We start from the raw sequence: 8,877 nt of genomic DNA, 5'->3' as shown, positions 1-8,877 counted from the left end.
AACCTAAGTTAGCCCGTTACTCCACACGATAACTTTCGAAGGAAAGTGAATTTTTAAATTCTTCGTTTAACATCAGAGAGCCTGAGCTATTATCTTGGTTTACTTCATTAACAGATTAAATCCGTTAACTTGGCCGCGATTGCTCGCTGGTAGAGCATGGGATCCCTGGTTCGATCCCAGTTCACACCAAGTGAACTTTGTAGTGGTGGACAAATACCGTGTGTGTGGGCATTCTCCGGGTTTTCCCTTTTCCTTCCACTTCCTTCATTCCACCGTTTCATCATTTCTCATCATCATCATCTCCTTTAGCCTAACCAGCATAAACATGGGACGTAAAACTCTAGAAATAAGATTTCGTAGAGCTCCCTCGTGGCCAAGCGGTTAGCGTACGCGCCTTTGGCGTGGGAGACCCGTGTTTGATTCGCGGCGGGAGCTCATGTGGTTCGGATTCCAGGTTAATCAGTAGGTCCACGTCTCATATAGCCTCGCTGCTGAAAGGGACGCTTAACTAAAATCAACTCAACTCAACTCAAAGATTTCGTTTCATTTCACTTCAATCCTTTATCTTTTTCACGGGTAGCACTGTGTTTAAAATGCATGATACTCCTTAGCTTCTATGCAACCCGTTCCTCAGCAAAACATTGTTGGTTGCCTATGATAAGGGCTATGTTGCTTTTCTTACTCGTAAAATATTCCCTATCCTTTCATTTGGTTTTGCGCAATTTTCTTTACTCTCTTTACCAGAGATTAATTAAACTAATTAAAGTATATTTGAAACCTGAATGAAAGTTACTGTTGGGTTTATAATATATGTAACTGTTAAGAGTACACGCGTTAGTGTTAGAAATAGTATGTGTATCATAGTTAACAGAACAGAAATATTCTAACAATCCATACAATCTGCCACTTAACAATGAATCTTTTTACAATAGCGCTTAACGAGAAAAAAGATGCCCAAAGATGATACAAAACGCTATAATAACCAATTAGGCATATCTGAGAATTTACCAATAGGTGTATCTTAACTTACACCTTTTGGTAATGCACCAATTCCACTTTCGCCGTTCGCGTGAAAACTCCGAGAAAAAACTACGGATACGGTGTTTGTGCAACCACTAAACCCACTTAGAGACGAGCTGGGATGAAACCAGGTTCCCCATTCATCAGAAATCTGTGCTCGACCCAGAAGTCATTGCGGCCCAGAAATCATAATTTAAAAATGAGTTATTGATAACTTTATTCCGTATCTCATTACTCATACTATGTACTGTGTTATCTTGATAGTGACGGAATAAGGAAATAATGAAATGAAATCTTTGAGTTTTACGTCCCACGGTTATGCCGGTTAGGCTAAAGGAGACGGTGATTATGAGAAATGAATGAGATGGTGGAATGAAGAAAGTGGGAGGAAACGGGAGAACCCGAGAAAACCCACGCACACGGTGTTTGACGGAATAAGGAATATTATAAGAGTACATTTCAGATTCAGTTACATATAGTGTTTCTTTTAAGAAAAAAATATCCCAGGGGACACATTTAGTATTCGGAGGGGCATATATATTTTTTTACACGGTACTATTCTATTTATTATTATATTATAGACGTATTATTTTGTCTCCTCCGGGGGGGGGGCACTCTGAGAGCTCCAAGGAGGTGTGCCCTCCCACAATCATGCTCGGAAGAAACTCTAGTTACATGTCAAAGAATAGCATAGTTCTTGTACAGGATGAATTTTCAGGTTTTCGAAGATATGTTGCATGTAACCATATTTTCTCCATTTTTCAAAAAATAAGCATGACGGATTTACACTTACACATGCCATTTTATATTCACTTCAAAAAGATATATTGTTTGATATAAGTCTCACCTTTGAACACTCTCTTTCGTTAAGAGCCAATAACATTGTAGAAATTAGCAGAATATCTTTCACGAACAAGACAAAGTTGTATTCGTCACGGCTAGGTACTAGCTCTACCGTGCCGTGACTTCGCATCGTTGTTTCTCCCTCGTGGTGTGCCGTTGGCGGTTTTATGCGCGCGAATTTGCTGGCCCATCCAATCCAGTCAGTTTTAGTTGGCGTCGTGACGTAGAGGAAGTCAGTGGGACGGTTTGCGACGTGCTCTTTACGGGGGAGAACTCTAGCGACGACTTCGATTCGACGACCGACGACGGCAAGCGCGAAGCGAAGAGAGAATTTTTCCCCCGTTCGAATGTCTCCTGCTCCGCGAATACCATTTCCACGTCAAACGTGTGACACTGCAACAACAATACTTATAAATCGTCGGATATTGACCGTGAACTCGAAGAACACTGTGAATATTTTATATACTATATAAAAAAAATATCGAAAATTTTCCAAAGAAAGGTAGGACTTCTTTTCTACATCATTCGAAAACAAAAAATATCCCCATTTTGTTTTATGTCAATTTCGCTTCTAAAATTAGAATTAGAATATTCAATTATTTATTTACTATGTAAATGTATGCTTTGAATATTATTTTATTTATTTTTTTATAAAGAGACAAGTACTATTTCAGGCACAATTTACAACGCTTACCAATTTTATAATATTTTTGGCTGGATGCTGAGCGCTTTTTAATTTATTTTTTTATGAAGTGAACCATTTGAATGTTTTATGATTTCAATTATATTTACGCACTCACTGACTCGTACTTTTATTGCGCGTGGCGATTCCGAGCTCAGTTCTCGGTTGAAGCAAGTATTTTATCTGTGGTAACTCAGGCGATTAAGTTATTTCTTGAACGGAAAAATACCGATCCCCTGTTTAGAATGATAGAAATAACTGCAATAGAAGTCCGTGTGGTAACCACACATTACTGAAAATTCTGTACTCTCTTTTAAGTCCTTTGCGGATTGTAACAGTAGAGAATTTTACTTATAAGTACATAATTTTGTCTTATCGTAACGTCTTAAGGACAACATCCTTCAGTAAGGATTAAGGATTCTGTTTTTTAATATCCTATTATGAATTTGTTGCTCAAAAAATACATTAAATTTCAATTCAAAATTCTCTTTCTGCTATTTGACTGACTAATACGAGAATTTACATATCGTTCGAGACAGTCAATTCCGTGATCCAAATTGTATAATCTCTTATTTTGGAACAAGCATGCTGCAGGTTTACAGACAAGAGAGATAACCTCAGAAATGTTAAAAAATAAAGTCATAAAAGGGTGCTCAGGCCTGTGAAATTTTCAGTTATTTTTTTGCGTAAATATACATTAAAAATAATCCATATACATAAAAAATGAGTGACTATGTTTGTGACTAAATTACTCTTGAACCACTCGAACAATCTCGATCAAATTTTCAACATACATGAGGTTCCGGACTGAGATGATTTTTATCATTTCACTTTGTTGGTACAACTTAGGGAAGGGAGTGAGATATACAAAAATGATCGACATTAGTGTCGGATCCATAGTTTTCGGGGTCGCTGAGATGAACAGTGACACTTCCGATGGCGTTTAAATGCAAATTCAGCCCCACAACTTGGGGAGAGGGGAGGGGGGATATATAAGAAAATGATCGAAAATGACCTATATCAGAGAGCGCTTTAGTAATTGTAAAACTAACTAACAGAGCATACTACTATTTTTTTTTTCCAGCGAAACGGATAATTGATGCTAATAATAAATAAAAATAAGCAGTAGAGAACATAACGTGAATTCACCTCTTCAAAAATTATTTCGGACTCCGTGTTCTATTCTTTTGGCTACGGGCCTGATTCATAAGTGACATAGCCATCACACGTTTTATTGGATAAAATAATAGAGTGAAAAAAATCTTTTATCTCTGGCTTTACGTTGCATCCTAGGACGAAAAAAGGATATCGTGGAGAGAAGATAACTGTCCTTAACGTTGATATGATGAGTCGTATGTTCAATGCCAGTTCCTATAGACAAACGTTGTATACGTGGTTTTCCTAGAAGTAAGAGAAACTTATAAATTGTTTCAATTCTATAGCTTTTAGATTTTTTTATTTTTATTTTTTTTTGCTGGAAAACAATTGAAACATTATGCTTACATTATTTAGCTCGGACTTGCAGAAATAAATGGCCCATTTTTTTGAAGTTAACGTCATATCAATCAGAAAGTTGTATTACGAAAAGCATGTGACGAACATTACTTAATATATTTATCACTGTATTGCGAGCGGTGATAATAATTAGAAATAACGTAAGTAAAAGGCTTTTAAATCCTTTTCGAAATATGCCTAGGCTGAAGATGAACACGATGTTCTTCGAAAGTACTTCCTAGTGATGTGGTTTGTTTCTTGCGGTGACTAATAGCCTTTTACTTAAGTTATTTCTAATTACTTAATATAGATTGAACCATTATTATTCTCAATTTTACCGGGAAGAAAATGTATTCCTGGACCAAAAGGAGGAGCCCCTGATCCGATTTCCGGTCACAGGAGTTTATGGAGAACAATATCGAGTCCATGTGTTTTCTCAAGCTTCTCCGATTTCCTTCCACATTTTTATTCCACTAATTAATTTATAATCATCCTCTTTTATTAACTCAACAATTTCCTTTAGTCTGAAGGACATATTCGTGGAGCTGAAACTAGAACCTTCATTTCAAATCAGTAAAAATAAGAAAAATAAAACAAACATGAGATAATAATAAAATCTTGTTTGTTTACATCTCCTCGCAAAATAGATCTGGTATTTTGTTGTTTTAAACTAACTTCATGAATATATTAAACTTCCAAATGAAACAATATTAGTGGACCCGCGTAGCGTAGTCGCTAACGCTCTCACTTTCGGTGTAAGCGGTCCCGGGTTCGATTCCCGGTGGGAGCACTCGGTCGAAAAAGTGTGAAACGTTTTTTCGGGTCAGCCACCCTCAACGAGGTTTGCCTCATTCATACCAGGCAAATGCTGGAGTGGTACCTAACTTATAGGTCCCAGGCCGCTTCCTTGCTTCCCTTTCCCCAAATAGTGTGTTCGCCGAGAGACGTCAAAACTCAAACGTGACGGGCTAAATGGCCATAGATGCCGAAAGCTTAGAAATCTAAATCCTAAATGCTAAAACAATATTAGGTAAATAATGTAATATACAAATTTTCATCATATTTCTAGCAATAGTACAAATCTTACCGTGTATTTAACTCTATCATTCGTCCTGTACGCGAAATAGTAATTTTGCTCCGTGTTTATTTTCATGCATCTTATATGGAACCAAACCGAACAATTCAAACATTGATCTAAGACGTCACTATTCAGTAATATTCTTATTTTTAACAAATTTTCTCAAAATATTTCAGAATTAAAAGAACAATACAATCTCCAAAATTTTCTAGTAATTTTAAAATAGTATTGAGTGAACTAGTCAATGATTTGAGATAGTTTTCATTTTTGCTCTATTCCTAATCTAAGCCTATGACATCACATTTTTACTAAATTCACAATTTTTGAGAATAAGGAACTAATAGGCAACACATTTTATTTTACTAAGTAAAAAGCATTTTCTCATAGATTAAATTTTATATCTAGTTAAATTTTAGTATTATACTTTAACTTCCAGAATATTTTGAAATAATAACTGTTAAAAAAAATAAAAATTGCTTTCACAAAGTGTACCAAAAGGAGGGTTTTTTGGTGCAGTAATTTTTTATTGGCTTATTAACAAAAGTTTAGAAAAATGAGCCTGTAGACATCTAGATTGTATGGTTTCTGTATTACAATTAAACACCGGATTTTTATTCATGAAATATACAAGCAACTATGCCGTTAAATGAGTTAAAATATGCACTAACAATGTGATAGCATTCTCAAATATGCAGCAAAGTTTTGTGGGTGAAATATAACATTCGAAGTGAAGTTTACATTTCTTGAAACACACATAAGTTATGATATTAAGATAAATACTGTGGTATGAGACTCCAATCTCTAGTTTTTCTTCACATGTGTATTTTGCAGTGCATTTACTTTACGCGAAATAATACGAACCACACTTTTCTGCACGTTTCCTTTGTACAAAAGAAAATGTCGTTTTTAAGGATTTACACCTTCCTGTTATAAGCACAAGATACTTTTGTTCATTATTTGGTGTCAATTTGTGATATTTGTAGCCAGAAAATCACCTGTTAACATTAACAGATGTTACTGGACAATATTTATAGAAAGGAGCAAGTTTAATATCTATATTTTCTTGTAAATTGAAATTTAACCCTTGAAGATATTTTTCCATGGCTTCAGTTGTTTTGTAGCAGTGGTGGATCCATGGGGCAATCGGGACGATCGTTCCCCACGTCCCACGGTTATGCCGGTTAGGCTAAAGGAGACGGTGATGATAAGATATGAGTGAAATGGTGGAATGAAGAAAGTGGGAGGAAACGGGAGAACCCCGAGAAAACCCACGAGCACGGTGTTTGTCCACCACAAAGTCCACACGGCGCGAGGTGGAATCGAACCAGGGACTCCAAGCACCGGAGGTGAACGCTCTACCACTGAGCCACCGCGCCCCCTGTCCCCCAAGAAGAGATAACTTTCTTATTTTATATGTAAATAAAAAACATCCCAGAGTTTGGAGCTATTAAAACTAGCTCTAAGTAGCAGTATTACAACCCACCGCCCTCCTGCAGAGATCCGTCCTGGATCCGCCCCCTGTTTTGTAGTCGAATTTCTGGCAATAATATACATCAATTTCTTTTCCACACAGTTTCCGAAATTTACCAGGAACTGACTGGAGCTCAAGCTGAAGTTCATCAACTGGAACTAAGCATTAGTTGTACAGCATTCCTCGCCGTCTCTTGTTTCTGAATTGATGTTGTCACAATACCACAATGTCTTTATAATGATCATATTTCTCTTAACATCTTGGCACTTGTAGGCGGCTTTGCTCTGCTGATCGGTTGCTAACAATATTCGTTCCCTATAAACTAGGTATTCTTCCATCATACAATGCAAAAAGACATTCAATTGCATAGACACTTAAATGCACTAAACATACAAACTAAAGTGGATTTATTGCATGCTATAAGCATATATCTAAAATAAAAACTTATAGAATATGCTGAATATGCTATTAAGCAGTAATATATGGTCTAATCTTTGAAATATGCATTTATATCCACTATAAAACTTCAAATTCGACCTATATTATTGTTCTTCGAAACCCCTACCAAGTTTAACAGAGATGCACATGAGCAAACAAAATATGCATTTGCATTAAAATCCTATGTGTAATTATCATCTAAATATGAATGCTTAGAAAGTCCTAATATACAGTATATTCTCTTCTATTACGAGAGCAATTCTCAATCTTTACTATATATACAACTACATGAGCTGACATAAATTATTGAGCACTTCCTATAGGGCTACAATGATAAAATTTGGCATGATTGTAGATCTCCAGAACTAACCGACAGGAAAATTGCCAAAAGTGCATATTTTTAATGTTTAGGGAGTCTAAAGAGGGGATGAAGAATTTTCCTATGTTATTTAAATGGGTCTTTTTTTTACCTATAAGCTCATGTTTTAGGTACTTAGAATTGGAATAAAAAGTTAAAATTCGGTATGCTTGTACGTTTTCGTTAGCACTACCTAAGTAAATCAGTAAAAATTTAAAAAATCCAACTTTAGAGTGGTTTTATAGGGAACTGAAAAATCTTTCCCATGTTATTTATATGAGACATCTTTTACACCCCCCAATTATTGAGCACTTCCTGTAGGACTACAATGATTAAATTCGACATGATTGTAGGTTTTCGGGACAAACCCACAGGAAACTTGCCAAAAGTAAATATTTTTAATTTTTAGAGTGTCTAAAGGTGGGATGAAGAATTTCCCCATGTTATTTAATGGGACTCTTTTTGGACCTATAATCTCATATTTTAGGTACTTAGAATTTGAATAAAAAGTTGAAATTCGGTATGCTTGTACGTTTTCGCTGGCGTTACCTGAGTGAATCATCAGAAATAAAAATTTCCAACTATAGAGTGGTTTTATGGGGAACTGAAAAATCTTTCCCATGTTATTTAAATGGGACGTCTTATACACCCCAAAATGTTTAGGCACTTCCCCCAGGATTAGAGTCATGAAATTTGGTATGATTATAGCCTCCCAGGACTAACCAACAGGAAAATTGCCAAAAGTGAATATTTTTAATTTTTTAGAGGTCTAAAGGGGGATGAAAAATTCCCATGCTATTTAAATAGGCGTTTTCTTGGGATACAAAATCTTATCTTTTAGATAGTTGAAATACGAAAAGAAACGATAGAATTATCGTTTCAAGAGGTGCGAGTAGGCAGAGTAAAGACAGTGCGTGGGGCCGAAGCCCCTGGATGGGCAGATTCAGGAAATATGAAGAGCAAGTTCACGAAATTCACTGTTGATGCAAAGGCCGATAAATAAGAAATGCGAGGCCATAGGCCGAGTAGACTCGATGGCCTGGAGGCGGAGCCCCCAGAGCCAAAGGCTAGTCTTTTTCTAAAATCCAATTATGGTGTGGAACAATTTATAATACGTTTTCCTACTATAATTATTTCTCATATGAATCTATCACTATATAAGCAATTGCATTGTTAAGCCACTAATCACAAGGGATTTCAGTAATTACCTGAAATTAAGAAGAATCGAATTGTGGTTTACAAAGCCAGATAAATAGAAATAAAAGATAATATGCTAATCACCAGTACTCAACGAGATCCGCTTTGTATAGCTATGGGTATTAATCAACTATAGGAATCTCAGGGGTTTCTTGACAAGAAACGCCGACAATTTAACAGGGTTCGTAGTTTGAGAGAAACTTTCCTAATTTTGGGAAATATCAACTAAAGGTAGCAAAAAGTAAAAAAGGGAAATTTTCGCTAAAGCGCGAAAAATTCAGGGACATTTTCACGCT

At 36.0% G+C, this 8,877-nt stretch overlaps 1 protein-coding gene across 1 annotated transcript in view; it reads left to right on the top strand.

Annotated features, from left to right (window-relative positions):
• The first annotated feature begins 2,097 nt into the window (after positions 1–2,097).
• LOC145669530 (uncharacterized) overlaps positions 2,098–8,877 on the top strand; it is a 535,876-nt gene continuing 529,096 nt past the window's right edge. Inside the window, exon 1 of the mRNA XM_081737711.1 lies at positions 2,098–2,365. The gene's annotated coding sequence lies outside the window, so the exon portion shown is untranslated. The remainder of the gene's footprint in view (positions 2,366–8,877) is intronic.

The sequence above is a fragment of the Thermobia domestica genome, chromosome 14 (assembly GCF_964235325.1).
Source record: "Thermobia domestica chromosome 14, izTheDome1.hap1.1, whole genome shotgun sequence".
Taxonomy (NCBI): Eukaryota; Metazoa; Arthropoda; class Insecta; order Zygentoma; family Lepismatidae; genus Thermobia; species Thermobia domestica.
This window is presented reverse-complemented; position numbering and strand designations above follow the sequence as displayed.